Source organism: Lutra lutra, chromosome 5 (genome assembly GCF_902655055.1).
Source record: "Lutra lutra chromosome 5, mLutLut1.2, whole genome shotgun sequence".
Classification (NCBI taxonomy): Eukaryota; Metazoa; Chordata; class Mammalia; order Carnivora; family Mustelidae; genus Lutra; species Lutra lutra.
The window spans coordinates 90,781,043-90,800,642 of record NC_062282.1 but is presented as its reverse complement, the minus strand read 5'-3'; the positions used below and the strand labels follow the sequence as shown (position 1 = coordinate 90,800,642).

At 37.1% G+C, this 19,600-nt stretch overlaps 1 protein-coding gene and 1 pseudogene across 1 annotated transcript in view; one reads left to right on the top strand and one right to left on the bottom strand.

Annotated features, from left to right (window-relative positions):
• Positions 1-19,600, top strand: part of PDE4D (phosphodiesterase 4D) — a 1,258,413-nt gene that overhangs the window by 212,626 nt on the left and 1,026,187 nt on the right. The gene's annotated exons all lie outside the window — the stretch shown is intronic.
• LOC125099739 (short coiled-coil protein-like) lies at positions 17,291-17,582 on the bottom strand (annotated as a pseudogene).

Sequence of the window (19,600 nt, the reverse complement as noted above, 5' to 3'; positions counted from 1 at the left end):
ATGGGAGAAGATATTTGCAAATGACAGTACAGACAAAAGGTTGATATCCAGGATCTATAAAGAACTCCTCAAACTCAACACACACAAAACAGACAATCATATCAAAAAATGGGCAGAAGATATGAACAGGAACTTCTCCAATGAAGACATACAAATGGCTATCAGACACATGAAAAAATGTTCATCATCACTAGCCATCAGGGAGATTCAAACTAAAACCACATTGAGATATCACCTTACACCAGTTAGAATGGCCAAAATTAGCAAGACGGGAAACAACATGTGTTGGAGGGGATGTGGAGAAAGGGGAACCCTCTTCCACTGTTGGTGGGAATGCAAGTTGGTGCAGCCTCTTTGGAGAACAGTGTGGAGATTCCTCAAGAAATTAAAAATAGAACTTCCCTATGACCCTGCCATTGCACTACTGGGTATTTACCCCAAAGATACAGATGTAGTGAAAAGAAGGGCCATCTGTACCCCAATGTTTATAGCAGCAATGGCCACGGTCGCCAAACTGTGGAAAGAACCAAGATGCCCTTCAACGGACGAATGGATAAGGAAGATGTGGTCCATATACACTATGGAGTATTATGCCTCCATCAGAAAGGATGAGTAACCAACTTTTATAGCAACATGGACGGGACTGGAAGAGATTATGCTGAGTGAAATAAGTCAAGCAGAGAGAGTCAATTATCATATGGTTTCACTTATTTGTGGAGCATAACAAATAGCATGGAGGACATGGAGAGTTAGGAGAAGGGAGTTGGGGGAAATTGGAAGGGGAGGTGAACCATGAGAGACTATGGACTCTGAAAAACGATCTGAAGGGTTTGAAGAGGTGGGGAGGTGGGAGGTTGGGGGAACCAGGTGGTGGGTATTAGAGAGGGCATGGACTGCATGGAGCACTGGGTGTGGTGCAAAAACAATGAATACTGTTATGCTGAAAATAAATTAAAAAATGATTAAAAAAGAAGATTGATTGATTGATTTGACAGAGAGAGACACAGCAAGAGAAGGAACACAAGTAGGGGAGTGAGAGAGGGAGAAACAGGCTTCTCACTGAGCAGGGGTCCCATGCAGGTGCTTGATCCCAAGACACTGGGATGATGACCTGACCTGGAGGCAGACTCTTAACAACTCAACCACCCAGGCACCCCTGGCTTTTTTTTTTTTTTAAGATAGTAAACATTAACAGACATTTTGCTGTCTATAATACAATGTCAAATAATCCTGCTCGATCAGAAGGTGGATGCATGGTCCCTTCCTTCCAGGAGCTGTCAGTCTTCGGGAAAGTTAAATAATACGCAATTTGGACTATATGGCTGTATTTGTTGATGCCATTGATCTTTGTGATGTCCTAATTGACTGAACTTTTTTTTCCCTTCTTACTCCTTGATAATGACTTCACAACTGTAATTACCTCTCTGTATTTGTTTAGCTGCTTCTTGCTATCTGTGAGTATTGTAGCATTCTGGACATAGCTAAACTTTGGAATGTCCTATGAATGTGTTAGGTGTTCAATCTTAATCCTTTTCCTCATAGTTTTTGTATTAATTTGTTTTGTGTTGTGTGTTTCCTGCAGGTAGAAATAACCCAGGCAAGAGAATAGCATTTGATATAGAGCAAAATATACTTAATATACAAAATATACTTATTTAGAAGAAAATATACTAGGGCTCTTAATGAGTATCCTTCAGTTGAGAATTCAGTTATTTTCAAATGTTACTGTTAAAATTGTATTCCGTGTAATAGGTTTGTAACATTGCCTTGGGAGGGTACAAAAGGGTCTCTGGTTGCTGCAAGAATTAACTATGCTTTCCTCTATGTGCAACTTGTTTTCAGAGGGTTACTAATATGTGACAATGAGTAACCCATATTTTTCCCCAGAGAACAGGAAGTTCTGGACAACAGTACCCCAAGAGTACTATATAGAACTTTGATTATAGGTACAAAATTCTCTGGAGAAATAAGCCAAACACAGGACCATCAACCAACATTTTCACTTTTCAACTAGAGAGGTATAGATACCATGTATACACACACACACACACACACACACACACGTGTGTGTGTGTATATATGTATATTTTGGCCCTGTGTTATTTTCAATATATTTTTTTAAGATTTTATTTTAAAATCATGAGTGGGATGTGTGTGTGTATGTGTGTGTGTGTGTGTGTGTGTGTGTCTATATCTATGTATCTATATCTCTATATATATAACCCTGGAGTTTTACTCATGCAGTAATTACTTCTCAAAATAAAAATTCTGAGCAGTTTATTACTTAATGGGTGGTGTCTTTTGTTTTTTTGCTTTTTGTTTTAAGATTTTATTTATTTGACAGACAGAGATCACAAGTAGGGAGAGAGGCAGGCAGAGAGAGAGGGGGAAGCAGGCTCCCTGCTGAGCAGAGAGCCCGATGTGGGACTCGATCCCAAGACCCTGAGATCATGACCTGAGCCAAAGGCAGAGGCTTTAACCCACTGAGCCACCCAGGCGCCCCATGAGTGGTGTTGTTAACAGAGCTAGTAATGATAGTTGAATTATAACACTAAAATTAATAATCAGAGTCAGGCTTTCATGAGCTTTTATTTTAATCAGCTAAAATAATGAAAGTATTCTACTTTATAGTGAGAAGACATTTTTCTTTATGAAATTTCACAGTTATGAAAGAATTCTAGGTTCACCTAATTGTAAGTAGGAATCTTAAGCAAAAAATGCCCTATTGCCTTAAAATATTACCTCATATATCCTGAAGTAAATGAAACAAGAAAGCACATTGAGGGTACTGAGAGAGTTAATGCCAGTGTCTATTAGCTGACTTATTACTTAGGGACTGCCTCCGGCATTGTGGAGAAGTAGGTCATTATAAGGTGACATTATTCTTGAATGAGCACAGACCTAATATCACCTATAACAATAATATATAACTGGTCATTTTGTTTTCTTGAATATTATGTCATATCCCAATGCCAATTTAAAGGATTAAGAACATAGATAAACTGTCCACAAGGTGTGAGGCTCTGAGTAATAGTTGGATATAATCAAAATGAAAGCTGATTAACTCATTGGGTCAGAGTTATAGTAAAATAAATGACATGGACTGTAGCCATACACAACTTTAATTAGGATATTGTCCTTCTGTGTCCAAAGGTGGAGTCTCCAACCATCAGGCTCATCAGCATTTACCTTTTATTAACAGAAAGATGGGTGAAAGTGTAGAGAGAGGTGACTACAAAGTCCCACTTCACTATGAGGAGAGCAGGCTGTGGCTTGTGTCCTGCTGGCGACATTAGCACTCTTGTCTTTTTATACAATGATATTCTGTACCAAAAAAAGGGGTATTGAGGCTTGTGTGTGTGTATGTGAGCTCTATGTCTTATATTAGAAAAACTCTTTTTTTCGGTTTCTTTTTTTTTTTTTAAAGATTTTATTTATTTATTTGACAGAGAGAGATCACAAGCAGGCAGAGAGGCAGGCAGAGAAAGAGAAGGAAGCAGGCTCCCCGCTGAGCAGAGAGCCCGACGCGGGGCTCGATCCCAGGACCCTGAGATCATGACCTGAGCCGAAGGCAGCGGCTTAACCCACTGAGCCACCCAGGCGCCCCGTAGGTTTCTTTTTTAAAATTTAATTTTATTTCTTTTCAGTTCCAAGATTCATTGTTTATGCACCATACCCAGTGTTCAATGCAATACGTGCCCTCCTTAATACCCACAACCAGGCTCATCCATCCCTCCACCCCACTCCTTTCTAAAACCTTCAGTTTGTTTCTCCGAGTCCACAATCTCTTGTGGTTCCTCTCCCCTCTGATTTCCTCCAATTCATTTTTCCTTTCCTTCTCCTAATGTCCTCCACATTATTCCTAATGTTCCACAAGTAAGTGAAAACATATGATAATTGACTTTCTCTGCTTGACTTCTTTCACTCAGCATAATCTCCTCCAGTCCCATCCATGTTGATACAAAAGTTGGGTATTCATCCTTTCTGATGGCTGAGTAATATTCCGTTGTATATAGAAAAACTCAAAAAGAATTATGCTTAGATCCTAATAAAATATGAAACTTGTGGCTGATGGAAGCTACAGATAGCTAAATGAGTCCATTGTTGTACTTAGTGAAACTTAAAGAATTCACCTCAAGAAGTAAAGACAATTAGGTAACTTGAAAGAGAATGTGTTTCAGTTTGGTGAATTGAGTGGAGTGGCATTCAAAATCTATTTCTATGTGAATGATAAAATATAGCACTTACAATATAATCAGAGTTTATTTCCTACAACACATAGTATGTTCTAGAGTATAAGTGTGGCTGCCTGAACCGCCATCGTGCTGCGACTGGTTGTGTTTGTCATCATCTAAAAGAGAATGAAGAAACTTCAATACAGTGGTATGATTCCTCAGGGTAGAACTTTATTGCTGAAGAAAGGACATCTGTATGTTTTTGATAAGCCTAGAAAGTGTCTTAAAATCGGAAATTATACACAAATATTTTGTTGTAGATGAAGCTAAAGATACACGATTAGATGGTTTCAGGGCCAGAGATATCTTAGACAAACATACTATGATGCTTGTAGTATATGGACTTTTTAAAAAATGAGTATGACTTGCAAGAAAAGTGTGGAACCCACTGATTCTTTCCCAATCCTCAAAGTGGTGGTGGTAAATATGCCATTTATATTTCATTTTGATTGTTTAATGTTTTTGTATCAGTTTGATAATATGCATGACACTAAAGAGTAGTCATCTTAAGATGTTGTTGTATTCGGTATGTTAACTAGAGTATAATCTTGCCACTTATATTCCTTATTTAGGTACTAGCTTTGATTTCTTCAGCTGAAAAGGTGTTATATGCTTTTAGAATGTGTTTCATGTCTCCTTTATAATAATCATTTTATTTAATTAATTGCTTTTGAAATTATTTGTCCAAAGTCTGTCTCCTCTTCTTCACTAGAAACTGTATGAGAGCAGAAAACATTCTCTTGTTCGTGCAAATTTTTGAGACGTACCATAGCCACTGACACACAACAGTACTCATAAATATTAATAGGACCAATGGATGAATAAATCAATGAATACATAAACAGAGGAGCTCAGAATAGAAGATATAAGTGAGAGCCAACTATAAATTAGTAAACTAATCTCTAATTTTAAGCTAAAACAAGTTAGGGACAATTTATGAAACTTAAAACTTAATGTAAAGATCTCATGCCTACAAACTGAAAACAACAATGCTCATCCTTTTTTCTCCATTGAAATAGTATGAGAATGGTTTGGGAAAATGTTCAACTAAGCTTCTTAGTTCTGCATTTTATACATATGTTAAAAATGAATTTATAGAGGCACCTGGGTGGCTCAGTGGGTTAAGCCTCTGCCTTCCGCTCAGGTCATGATCTCAGGGTCCTGGGATCAAGTCCCACATCGGGCTCTCTGCTCAGCAGAGAGCCTGCTTCATCCTCTCTCTCTCTCTGCCTGCCTCTCTGCCTACTTGTGATCTCTGTCTGTCAAATAAATAAATAAATAAATTTCTAAAAAAAAATCTTTAAAAAAATGAATTTATAGTCATTAAACATTTTAACTTATAAGGCTTATAATATTCTTTGATTCCTTAAGCTTTAAGATTTTATAATTGCTCATTCTCTCCCCATCCCTACCCACAAAATGCCATTAACAGGACTGTGTTCTTGTTTTGGTTTTGTGCTATGGTGGAAAACCATAAATAATATCCTATCTGAATTAAGCTAACATGCAGGTAATTGAAGCACATTGGATTCTTCTGGTCTCTGGTAACATCTCATGGTGAATTCCCCTTGCAGCTAGCAATGACATTAATATTTATCATAAATTAAAATATTTAGAAATAGTATGCATTTGGGGTTTGTATGTGTTTCATGTTCTCTCTGCCTCCTTCCCTTGTCCCCACCCTCAAGGAATGAACGAAATTCTAAGACATTTATAAACAAAGCACTGTCTGGTTTGAGTAAACAAATGGACCCTGAAGTGTCCAAGTCAGGGATCATTTGCTGGATTGAATTCATCTCCATAGGTTAGGCACCCAGGCCTGTGAGGACGTGAGAGTATCTAAGCAACAGAAGTTCTTGCCTGGTCTTTTGGTGGGGTGAGAATTCTGACTTCAGTGTCAGTTATAGGAGACAGGATTTGTTCTTTTTTTCCGCCCAGAATTCCAACAATTTTTTGAACTCCCCAATGTTCTTTTAACAAGATTTTGAAGGTTTGCCTATATATTAATTTTTGGACATATTCATGGGAATTTTCAGAGAAAGTTGAGTAAATGATCATGTTAATGGCCTGTGTAATTTTACCAACACCTTTCCTTATGTCATCAGCCACACTGAGTTACTGTGATGTGTTTTGCTCATGAGCTCATACTCTTTTTTTCAAATACAGGAATTATCATATGTCAGGGACTGGACGTTGCTGAAAATAAACAAAACTTCCTCCTTATGATACGCTGAAGGCGCTGATAGGTATTATAAATTATGTGCTGAGTGTCTATACAAGGGTGTGCACATGAATAATAGGACATTTGTACCTGGATCCAGTGATAATCCATGATTTGAAGTATTTTAATATCTTATGAATTTGCACTTGCTTTCTCATGGTTCCTTTAATTACAGCAAAAAATCTGTCAGGCTCACATAAATAAATACATTTGTTGCATATCAAACAAAAAATGAATATGATACTTCCAAGTAATGATGAGGATTGATGACTGTGATATTTCCAGCCAAATTTTATTTTGAAAGTCATCAGTCAATGTCTTATATTGTTGGTGGCTATTAAATTTCATAGGCCTAAGCAAACCAAGATGGGTATAATTAATTTTACTGTTGCACAACTTTAAGAATTAGATTGAATATGCTGGGAATGATACATGACACTGGTAGAAAAGCCAGTGGTAGGCATATTAGACAGCCAAAGACTTTCTTGTGCAGAGCCCCATGCTTGGGAGGCTCATGTGCACTTAGATCCTTTTGGCAATGCTTCTGTGGAAAGGAGCCTTTCTGGGCCTCTCCCAAGAAGTAACAGATTGGGTCATTTGATATGATGATTAGACCTTCTCTTGAGGAGCATTAGTGGCCACACTGACTCTTGTCATTAAAGAAGGGTTCATTACATTATTTTTATAACTCTAATATTTAATTTATTATTCAGACCATCATATTGCTTTGATAATCCTTCAGTATCTCTAGACTATATTATTATATTAGATTTTTGCATAAGACTCAGTGTAACCTGATGGCAGGAAAAGGGAAGTCACAGTCACACAGGGTTTGGCTCCTGGTGATCCCAATGATATTCACTGTGGACATGGGCAAGTCATTTAACTTCATGGAGTCTTAATTTCCTTCATCTGTAAAATAGTGATAACAGCCTCTCTCCCAAGAAAGTTTAAGTATGGATAAATTATGTTAATGCATGGATAGTACCTTGCAGAGGACCTGCCTCTGTTAGGTGCTTAGTAAGCTTCTCCTCAGGCTAAGAATTTAATCAGTAGGCTCACATTTGCACATTATGGCTTTCCAGATGCTTTCCTGGGACTACGTAGGACTCTCTTGGTAACACAGCTGTGACAGCTCCAGGACTATGTCTGGAATCTAGTGTTACTGCTCAGTGCCCTGATGTACAAGTTTTTAAATATTTTAAATATTATCTTCAATCATTACTGTGTTGCAGAGAGGCAGAGAAGAAAGAGAATTATGGGATATAATGCATGTGAAGTATCTAGCATCATGAACAATGTGTAGTAATGATATTATCATAATTTTTAGTTCCTCCCATGGTAGGCTGAATAATGGCCCCCAGAAAATGTCCATATTCTAATCCCTGGAACCTGTAAATATATTGCCTTTCATGGCAGAAAGGACTTCACAGATGTGATTAATTTAATGATCTTGGGATGGGAGAGGATGCTCAGTCATTGAATTTTAGGCCCTAAATATAATCAGAAGAGGTATTTTGTAAGAGAGACAAGGAGGTAAGAGGTAAGAAGGCACTGTGATGACACAAGTAGAAATTGGTGCGATGTGGCCACAAGCTAACAAGTGTGGGTGGCTCTACAAACTACAAGATGAACAGAATTGATTCCCCCGCCACCCCGCCCCAGCCAAGCCTGCCAAAATCTTACTTTTAGCTCTATAAAACTCATTTTGGACTTCTGACCTCTGGAACTATAAGAGAATAAATCTGTGATGTTTTATGCCACTAAGTTGTGGTAATGGGTTATAGAGGCAATGGGAAATTCACACATTTCCCATCTGTAACCCAACTCCTAAAAATCTCCAACACTTAACCAGCCCCCGAAAAATCTCCTTCACTTGCATGGTGGTTGTTTTTGTATATATGCTCTGCTTATCCACTCCTACCCCTCCAACAATATTGCCCTTTTGACATCTTCTCTATCTAGAATATTCTTACTTATCATCTGAGAGGGAAGGCCAGAATTTATAAGATAAAGTCTGCTAGTAAAGAGAGTAGTCTAAACACTTCTCTGAAAACTTAGAGTCCTTTACATATAACTCATGGAAAGGACTCTGAACTAACAGTATATATTATTATTATTTTATTCAAAAACTACACCCTAGAAATATTTTTAGTGGAGGAAAAAAACTAGGAGCAAATCCTTTTTCTTTTCCCCACATGTCTTTTGCCAAATTTCTCTCTATGCTGTACTTCCACCACATGGATTCTAGAAGTTGCGTTGGTAAGTAGGATGTGACATGACCCTTTGGCTCATCCAGATGGTGTGAAAATTCTCCCCTCCAGAAAGCCCAATTTTCAACTTGCTAAGGGACAGGATCTCTAAGTCCTTAGGGTGTCATCAAGAAAGAAGGATACATCAGCCAGTGAGATGCATAAAATTAATGAATACTGAGATTAAGTGTTAAGGTTTAGGACAGTTACTTGACTTTTAACAGTGAGACTTTAGAGCTAGCTAGAATCACTTACTTTTTTCTTGATTGTGGTAAAAAATGCACAACATAAAATTCACCATTTTTATTCACTCTTTTTGAGAGTATGTTTTGAGTTCCTGGAATGTCAGAGTGGTAGGATAACCAAGGAAACTTCTTTCATGTAGAATCTACCAATAGTGACTTTTGAAGAGAATATCTTTTCTTTTCTTTTTTTTTTTTTTTTAGAGAGAGAGAGAGAGAGCGAGCACAGGCAGACAGAGTGGCAGGCAGAGGCAGAGGGAAAAGCAGGATCCCCACAGAACAAGGAGCCCGATGTGGGACTTGATCCCAGGACGCTGGGATCATGACCTGAGCCAAAAGCAGCTGCTTAACCAACTGAGCCACCCAGGCGTCCCAAAGAGAATGTCTTTTCTTTGAAATTCCTATTCTAGAGCCCTTCAAAACCCACAGTGATCACTGGCAGTTATCAAACACTGGTGATAAATTGCTGAGGATTTTGTGGTTTTGTTCCCATTATATAACCAAAGATAGAATTTTGACAGTGAAAGGAAATGTTGCCCATCTTTCAAGGAAAATTGGTGCTTCACCCAACCAGCACAGCTGAAAAGGGTGATACTTTACCAGTGATATATAGATCTCAGTGGGTATAAACTAAGTAAAAAGGATGCTGGGAGGGAGAGAGTTTGTGTAGATCTTAACATAGACATTTGTTTTTTTGCCAAATCTAGAGATAATTTCTAATCACAATAGCATTGTCATAGGAGTCAGACACTTGATACAGAATTAATGTTTTATTTGGTGGTGGTGGTGACAGTCATGGCTTACCCACAAAATGTTGCCATAATAAGTTTTCAGCTGACCTACCTGCAGAGACGTAAAGATATTGCAAGAAGAACTGCACTTCTTCAAAATATGCAATGTGGATTTCAAAGACAGATGTAGTTTTTCTGTTGGAGGAATTCTGAACAGCCACAAAGTTTCACAAGCTTATGTGCCATCTTTCACTTAACATGTTCACCTAAAAGGACTTGTAGCTAGGAGCAGTGGGGACAATATGTTTTAAATGACTGCTGTGTGGAATGCTATATGGCAGATGCTTCACATAGGTTATCTCATTTGATTCTCAGAGCTAGCTTATCCAGTAAATTATCTCCACTGTACAGTTAGAGGACCCAGTTCAGAGAGGTTAAATGACTTCCCTAGAAGGGGGAGGATTTGAACACAGGTCTGTACTATTCTTAACCCCACAGTGTATTCTGTATGACACCAAAGTAACATACTATGGGAATGAGCATCTTTTTCATTTAGAACAAATGAATGTCTGTACACTGTCTTAACCTTGTCAGTTATGGAATTATTCAGAAAATAGAATGTTTTGAGGTCATCAGGGAGAAGTTAAAAATAATACTCTAATTCTACAGATAAGAACATGATAGAGAAGTAGAAACTAGGTGGTAAGTTTTACCAAAGTTAAAAGCTTAAATTATGCAGTGTGACTGTACACATTGATCAAATGAAATGATAAATGTCAACTTGCTACAGTTTAAAGAATAGACTTATATTCTCTCCAATAAGTCGTTAGTTCTGTTGGCTACCATCTTCATCAGTCATCATTTTTTCTTAAATATAGCTTAATCTATAATAAGGTTTTACTGTATTTCCCTGAATTACCAAATTTATTTCCAAAGCTCTATTTAAAAGAGCATTTATGGGGGCGCCTGGGTGGCTCAGTGGGTTAAAGCCTCTGCCTTCAGCTCAGGTCATGATCTCAGGGTCCTGGGATCGAGCCCCACATCGGGCTCTCTGCTCGGCGGGGAGCCTGCTTCCCTCTCTCTCTCTCTCTCTCTGCCTGCCTGCCTCTCTGCCTACTTGTGATCTCTCTCTCTCTGTCAAATAAATAAAATCTTTAAAAAAAAAATAAAATAAAAGAGCATTTATGTCTTTCACTAACCAGCTGATAATAAAATACTTCCCTAGATAATAGTTAGAAAATAAAGGTGAGTTTTGTTATTACTTATAATTTGCTTTAACGTCACTGTTAGTCTACAGTATAACATTTCTTTCATATGTAATTATATCAGGTTTGACCATTTTGTCTATGAACTAAATAATTCCAGTTATTGTAACCTGTAGTGAATGATACACAGTTTCTCCCTGTTATTCTAAGACACAGTATTTGCTTTTATCTATCCTCATTAGGATCAAGATTTGGCATAATTTGGATGGGTATTTTAGTAGTTTATTCTTACTATAAATACCTTACACTTTTTAAATGTGGAATTTCAGTTAAAAAGCTCAGTGGTTTAGCAGCAGGTAAAAAGGTAGATTTAAATAGCGCACATAATTTTCTTTTTCTTCGTGAGGCAGAGTTAGCTGACTGAAATATACTCTAGTTTTGAGTCAAACACAGATTTAGAGGAAGAATGTACATGTCAATTATCCCTGGCTTTTTCAGTGTTGCTGTTCTGATTTTTGAGAGTGGTCTGCTGACTTGCACCATTTTGGCTCCTATGTGTTTTCGTGACTCTTATTTTGATTTACTTACAATGTCAGGATATGGTAAGAACTAATAAGGTAGAGAAATAAGGGGAAGCAAATAGCCCCTGTAATGTTGAATTTCCTTTAATATCTATTTGCCACGTGAAACACCTTTAAAATTTTTGTTTATAATTAATGTTTGTTAAATTAAAAGATTTCTTCTGGAATCTATGGAATAAATCAGAGTTTCTTTAATCATGGATGGTAATCTTCCCACTCCTTTCCCCCAAATAAATCTCAAAAGATTCTAAAGATGTCAAGGAAGATATATATCTCTGAATTTAAGGAAATATTTTCTTTTTCAGAAATAAAATCTGAAGGAGTCTGAGTTGTCCATTACATTTTCAAGTTCTACATTATTTTCTACCTAATTTCAACAAAAGCTTTGAATTTTAAGATGCCACGTCATCTATAAATAAAATATGACTGTGGACTGTATTACTTGAAAATTACATAGCTTTTTAAGGTTTGGCTTATGCAGACTTCAAAATGTGAGTAGACATTTTTTCATCTGAATATGAGAATGAATGTTTTGCTGCAAGATTTAGTTTTCAGCTCTTCTGATCCTGGATATTAACCTACTCTTTAAGCACAGTTTGGGTCATGGTTATTGAAGGGAAGTCTGTGCAGCTAGGGCTTTAGGATAGGGGAATTAATTAGATCATTTGCTCTTTATTTCTGCCCAATGCTTCCACCAAGCACTTTAGATATTAATGGATGATGATTGGAATGATTATATAACCTTACGTTAGGGTGTAAGAGCATCTCGGTGCCTACTTGGATTGATTCAGTCTTCTGGTAGCCAAAAGTGGCAAATAAAATCACAGTGTGAGAAATTTCCACACCACTGAAGATAATGCTGGGACTTCACACCACTACTATCCCATACACAGCTCACCTCATCTACCACATCCTCACCACCTTAGACTCTGACCACCACCTCCACAAACACTCTACTCTCATCCTGACTTCAACAATCACCTTCAGTTAACCTAATCTATGCCACGGAAACATTCTTCATGGATTAGCAATAGTCCTAGCCATCATGAAAATTTTAGTTTACTGGGAAGGACAGATGTGTACCCAACCAGTTATACTGGAAAGCAGAGTATGCTTAAAATACTAAAATAGAGCTACGAAGTATAATATACACTTCAGGGAGGGAAAGGGTAATCTGACCAGAGGGACGGGGGAAGATTTCATGAAACTGTCATAGGCTTGGCCTTGAAAGAAGGACAGAGGTTTATTTACTCAGCAAATTCAACCTGTGTGAAGTGTCCAGAATACAGGGGTCAGGGAATGGGCACAATGAGTAGAGATAGTATAGACAGAAAGGTCAGTGGTGACAAAAACATGGAGGCTTTTTGTAGAATGTTGATTCATGAGAGTTTTTAATGCAAAGATTTGTGGAGGGAAAAGGGAAGGTTAGGATTATAAACTAGAAATATCTTTCAGGGACATTTTATGGAGTGTATGTTCAGAGATTGGGATTACTTTCTGTAGTTACTTGTCCCCATGGAAGGTTTAGATTTGAGGAGTGAAATGAATAGATCTAGGATTTAGGGACAGATGGATTGGAGGGAGGAAATAATTATAGTAAGAAGACCATTTCGAAAATTTTAACAATGGTTTAGGCAAGCAATGAAGGATGTTAGACCCAGAGTAGTAGATACAGAAACAATGGGTCAGATGTGAAGAATTTTGCCAAGATGTGTGTTGAGAGGAGGGAAAGAAACACAGTAGATAGATGAAAGAGGCAAAGAGAATTTCTGGAAGGCTACCAGCCTAACTAAGATAAGGAGCAGAGAAAGAGGGTCTGTCTCTGAGGAATAATGATGTTTTGGGGCAGATGGAACATGAAAACTGAGAGAAATATTTAAGAGTCCTCTGCCTAGAAGTGAATAATGGTTGTGAAAATGATATAATCAGGAATGGAATATGGAGCACAGATCCTTGGAATTTTCCAACATATTCACATACCTAGAACAACAGAGGAAACTAAAGTTTTAATCTAGATTATTTGGAGGCATAGTTCAAAGTGCAACATTCCCTTAGTATTATCTGATTTTTTTTAATGTGTAGATTCTTTATTCTACTCTGTGATCTAATCACATATAATTTCTCCCTGATTCATTCATTAATGATGATTCTGCTATATTCATCGATTTAATCAACTATGAGTACCCAGCATGTACTAGACACCGTTTTAGACACTAGGGATATGCCCATAATTGAAATAAAGCCTGTCTTGGAGCTTACTGTATAGTGAGAGGGAGACAGATCACAGATATAGTGAGAGGGAGACACATTAATTTAATTTATTAAATTAATAAATAATAATTATTAATTTAATAAATAAGCTAATTTAATAAATAAGCAGGATAATTCAGAAAATAACTATTGTGATGGAAGCAAAACATAATGAAGTCTCGAGTGATGGGGAAGTGAGAAGATATGGTCAAAGAAACTTTTGAATAAAAGTTGATTTGAGGATGGGGAACGAGTTTATTTGGCTTGAGGTTGGGGAACAAGTGACCTGAGCAAAATACAGCCTTTGGATGTGAGGAAGCTACTATGGAGAAGAAAAAGAGGTCTAGGGAATTATGGTACAAAATGAATTGAAAGAGTGAGCAGAGGTCTGAAAGGCCATGCGAAGCAGTGGGTTTTGTTCTAAATGCCTCAGTAAAATATTGAGGTCTTTAAACCCAGTGATTAATGATCTGATGTAGATTTTTAAATTATTTCTCTGCCTGCTATGTGGAAAATGGGTTGTATGGTGCCAGAAATAAAAACTGGGAGAATAGCTGAAGGGAATGACTGACGAATTCATACGAATGTTAAGGGAAAGTGATAACCAAAAGATGAGGCCTGAAATGTTATACATTGAATTTATCACTTTCACATATACGTTGGACTGAATTAAAGATAGCAAATCAGATCCACTGAGTCCAACTGATCTGTACTTTTTCTTCATGGTGTTGCCTTATTCTTAGGAAGCAAATTCACAAGTACCTGTGGGCACTCAAAAAGTAATTTTTGAAGACACAGGGAGCTGTATATGGGGAATCTCATAGGAGAAGCAAGCCAGAATCACAAATGGAAAGATGATACCATGTTGTCAGGCCTTTCTTGCCAAAGATTTCAATGACTTCATCTACTTGCTGAAGAGTTGGCTCACTTGCCTACTTGCCTAGTAGGGGATAAAAAGAGTCTCTGATCCACTGGTTAGTGTTTTTTAAATTTCCATGGAAATAGCCAAAAAGGATATTTTCAATGAAGGAATAATAATCTTTATTTTGTGACTGATGTTGTAATTTTTGTCACATGTTAATGAGGTGAGTCTCAGATTATTTACATTCTGACATCTCCATTCAACTGTCAGGCTTCTATACCATGTTATAATTTGTCACGTTCTGTGAAAATCATCACCTTAATTTTACCTCACAATGATTGAATGAGGGTGTTCAGACTTTGGGGGGAAATCAGCTAAATACATAATTCCCTGTGACCCAATTTATTAGAAGTACAAAAACTAAATTAACTCATAATACTTAGGGTTTTTTTTTTCATGATGGCTTTTTTATTTCCAAGGAAATAAATTAATTTATGACTGAATTAGAAAACTCTATGAGTACTATTTTTTGGTTGCGCAAGAATGCATCTAGGTGGTACTATAAGCTTTCTCATTCTCTTCTCATTATATTACAATTTATCTAAAATAAGGAACATTAAAAATATCACATTTTGCAAAATTATCTAGTTTACTATGAACACCCTGAGAAAAATCAAGGAAAATAAAACAAAAAAAAATCTTTTGAAGGAATCTCTTGGCAAATGTAAACACTTGAAGGATAAGACTGTCTGCTTTATCCATAGTGAAATCCTTAGGATCTAGCATAGTGGTAGGCACAGTAGGAGCTCAAATACATACATACATATACATATATATATGCACATATGTGTGTGTGTGTGTATTCTGAAACAGCTTTTTTTAAATAGTAAAGCGAAACTACAGCATAATTTGAAATGTTTGTAAAATAGGTCACTAAAGGGATGAAAAATGTTTGCAGCATAATTATTACATTCATCCCAGCTGAAGCCATTGGTCAAATCTTACATCAATACAAACATAAGATTATTCTATGATTAAAAGTAGCCACAATTCTGGGACATCTGGGTGGCTCAGTTGATTAAGTGTCTGCCTTCGGCTCAGGTCATGATCCCAAGCTCCTGGGATCAAGCTCTGCATCAGGCTCCATGCTCAGCCAGTTGCTTCTTCTCCCTCTGCTGTCCCCCTGCTTCTGCTCTCTAGGTCTCTCTCTGTCAAATGAATGAATAAAATTTTTTAAAAAATTTAGCCCAAATCTAATAACCAAAACTGTATTAGTGGATCTCCTTTTCTATTTAACATTTTAGCATTACTTGTGATAATAATTTTCTTACCAAATGGAATCAACAAACTATAGTTTTAGAAATTGTCAAAAAGTGACTAAAACTCTGCAAACCAAGTAGTTAGGTTTTGAGAAAATTCTAGAAGTAGTGAGATAAAATACTGAGAATACCAGTTAGTATACATATAAAACTCCCCCATTTTATTCATGATTCTGATACTTAATGCACTCTAAAGCAGTTTTCCAAAAGTTGATCTGTTGGGTACCACAAATAAACCTTGACACTAAAGTCTTTGTAACTGTTCTCTTCTAGATGTCGTTGACATAAGGTTAGTCATATTTAATCTACTTTCATATATATATACCCCAAAAGATCTAGTCTGTGCCAGAGATCACACAAATCTGGAGTAAAAACATTTAGAGTTGGTTACTACTGTATGCCAAGTACTTTTCCCATCTTATTTCTATCTTTCTCAAAAATTTCTTTTCTTTTTTAAGATTTTATTTATTTAACAGAGAGAGACACAATGAGAGAGGGAACACAAGGAACAGAAGTGGGAGAGGGAGAAGCAGGCTTCCCGCCAAATGGGGAGCCCAATGCAGGGCTCCATCACAGGACCTTGGGATCTTGACCTGAGCTGAAGGCAGATGCTTAACCGACTAAGCCACTCAGGCACCTCAAACATGTAACTAGAGCTCATTTTTTCAGATACCAAGTGGGTTGTTTTGTGCAAAAGGAAAGTTTTACCAACAAACCTTCCCAATTTGACAATTCAGTGGCAAAGAAAAATCTTCATATTTATAGCCCCTGTTTTCAGTTGATTAAAGAGAAACCAATGATCCCATTTTATCACTAACTATGATAAGACCTGAGAAAGTATCTTTTTTTGGTTAAGTTTCAACAAGTCAAGCTCAGCTTACTCTCACAGATGATTCACTATTAAAATCACTTTCACAAATGTGAAGCCAATTCTTCCTTAGGGGAGGGGAAATACGAAGGTTGAAGGGAATGGACAAGATATGTAACATGGTAGATGGTGCACATAAAGCTGTGTGTTCAGTACATGATTTTGGTCACTTTTCACAACACAGTGGCTGTTCTCTTGTATATCTTACTCTGCATATAATAAAATACAGTGCTAAATCTATAAATCAAAGCAAATTTGGTAAAATTCATTTTCAAGTTTCATAAATATACGTATTTCTAATTATAAAGTTTGTACGATACATTTGCACATTTTCCTAGACTAAAATATAATACACAAACTTATGTAAGTCTTCTGTTATGCTCTTAATTTTGCTCAGATCTGACATTATCTTCATAAATATTCAGTTAAACCACAAACAAAACTACTGTAACTTTTTTCATCTTTCCAACTTAAAGAAAGAAAGATCAGCAGCAATTCCGTAAAACAGAAGAGGTATCAGTCCCTTACTTTCTTTTGCTTTTTGTGTGAGTTGTTTGAAAACCACTGGAAGCTGACATGAGGTTTTCTAATACTGTCCAAGAATTTGGCTTTCTGATTTTAGCTTCCGATTTTCTTCCTTAACTGCACTTGCTCTTCAGAGAGATCTCTAAGTGTGTGCTGATGTTTCAGCAATTGACTAATTAAAGTCGTGCTTTGTCCTCCGGTTCCAGTTGATTTTCAGCATCAGCTGTATCCATGTTGGCATTCATCATCTTGGGCAACACATTTTGGGCCTTGGATATAAAATCCTTGATGAATGGTTCCCCTTTGGAGGTGCTGGGAGGGAGATGGACCAGGAGGACACCTCAGGCCCCCTCAACACAGGGACCAACTGGCCTCAAAAAAATATTTTTTAAAGATTATATTTATTTGAACAAGAACAAGTGAGGGAGAATGCATAAGCAGGGGGAGCAGCCAAGGGAGAGGGAGAAGCAGGCTGCTGGCCAGAGAAGCAGGGAGCCCAACACAGGGCTTGATCCCAGGACCTGAAAGCAGATGCTTAACCAGGTGAGCGCCCGTATTTTTTGATGAATGAATAAAAACACTGGTCTGGAGCAGTCAGGGCCATCATGTGCTTGATGCACACTAGTGATTCAAATGTTTGTCTAACATAGATTTGAGTCCAACATTTTTTTCCTAGTTAATATCATGCTAGGATCCTTCTATCTTGTTGAAAATGTTATCACCAGTTCTACCTTCAAGTACTTTAACAAACCACACACATTGAGAGACTGTGTGTTATCAGTGTAGATGACTAGTAGGTAGTTCTATCATTCATATCTGTGTTTTCACCATAGTATTAAGTAAAAATCCAATTTATTTTCAGATTCTTGATTATTCAACAATACCCTTCCTTGTAAAAATACACTTTGTCATCTTGATTGCCTCTTTTTGAATTAAAACAGATTCAACCTACCCTGCCGTGCCATGTTCCACCAAGCGGCCCTTGTCTCAGGAACTCTGCCTCCCATGGTGATTCTGAAGCTAACTTTGATGATACTTCAAGCATTTTTTTTTCTGTTTGTTTGATTGTGTTTTTGAAGCATTTCTCAAAGCCAGGATTTCTTTCTTCCGTTTTTAACTTTCAAAGTGTTTCCAAAATTGTCTTAAATATTATATATGCAATGATATATTTTCATGGAGCTATGTCTCAGGATTTTTCCATTCATTGCCCATCAGGTCAGGCTCATTTGCATGTCCACAGTGATTAAAGACCTATATTTTACATGAATAGCAATATATACCTTAAAAATTTGTGGCCAGCTATAGTGGTCATTTTGAGTTCCCTAGTTGTGGTGGGACTGTGCCATGATGTTTTGAGCCATCAAATTCCCTGTGACCTACCCTCTGCCTTAAGATTATTCTGCATTTCCCTTGTTATCTTTTACATTTTTATCAGTTAAAAGCTTTTGTGCCAAACATTACTGTTCGTGACCACTTCTCAGTACTTCCAACTGAAATTCTAATTAAATAAATATATTTTTGAAACAATAGAGAGTGGCAATTAGTTCTCTAAAGTCAGAATCTCTAGACTTTTTGCTATTTTCAGAGTAACTTCAAGGAGATATTTAACTACACATGGTTTCCTGTTTGTAAATAGAACATTTGTCCAAAACACATTTGTGGTAGGAAGTTTAATCACTTTGTGGGAGCCAATGGTGTTTTGTGTGTGTTTGTGTGTGGATGTTTAATCTAAGAAAACATTACTAGTTTGTTAAAAAAAAACAACTTTTTTTTTTTTTTAATTGACCTACTTTTTTAAAGATGCACTAGTCAGTCTTAGGGTCAGGAGTTATTCATGCCATCCGTAATCATGGCATGTGTAAATTCACCTTGATTGATCTGGTTGTAGTGATAACGATACTTCGTTCTGCAACAACTCTAAAATACCACACTTTCCATTCACTCAGTGCAAGTGAATACTTTTTATTTGGCAGATTAAAAAAATTTGTTGGCTTGGAATAATAGGATTTAGCTTGTGACTAAGGGCATTGAGCCAAGTATACTAACACAACAACAGCCCAAGATGTTCAAACCTACCTTGTTCTTCCTGAGGCTGCAGATGTACTTTTGCTCACTGCACAGCCTTGCACTGCATCCCAGCATGAGAAACAGAGATGCAGGAAGAGCAGAGCCAAATCCCAGAGCATACCTTGAATTAGGGGTAGATGGAAGAAAAGGCCCAGAGAACCAGAGAAAAGACTCTGGAAGGTAAGAGGAAAATCAGGATCATCCAGAGTAATGCAGGTGAAGCAAGAAGAAATCTTTAAAAT